Source organism: Pangasianodon hypophthalmus, chromosome 25 (assembly GCF_027358585.1).
Source record: "Pangasianodon hypophthalmus isolate fPanHyp1 chromosome 25, fPanHyp1.pri, whole genome shotgun sequence".
Lineage (NCBI taxonomy): Eukaryota > Metazoa > Chordata > Actinopteri > Siluriformes > Pangasiidae > Pangasianodon > Pangasianodon hypophthalmus.
Window position 1 is genome coordinate 340,001 of NC_069734.1, and position 553 is coordinate 340,553.

The following is a 553-nucleotide window of genomic DNA, read 5'->3' on the forward strand; positions in this document are numbered from 1 at the left end:
ACACTGTTAATTATATAATAATATCCTCACTTTAAAGTCCACACAAGCTCAGGTTTGCTTTTCACACAGAGAACATCGGCAGAGACGTCACTTATCTCAAGGAGTGAATTTTATATTTTCAAATTGTCTCTTGATCTTATCATATTACATTAAACAACAATGTGAAATAACTATATTTTTGCCTTAAGTTCGTATTTTCTATCCCTGATCTGTTAAGTTTTAAAGGTTTGTGTTTAAAGGCAGGGGTCAAGACACTATTGAAAAACTTGCACGCGTTTACTCAAACAAATGTGAACTACATGCAGGTGATTTTAATAATCTGAACGTGGAGCTCAGAAAATCAACTGAAGCAGCTGCGTAACCCGACTCTGAATACCAGCAACTTTCCTCACATAAACACTGACACAACTTATGGACTTAAAAAAGTTACTTCTTCTGGCCGCTGATTCTGAATACAATGTTATTACTGTTGTTATTGTTGTTGCTGTTTAATAAATTTTAGTTGAATTTACATGCAGATGGAAAAGAAACATTCTCAGAACAGCGTGTCTTC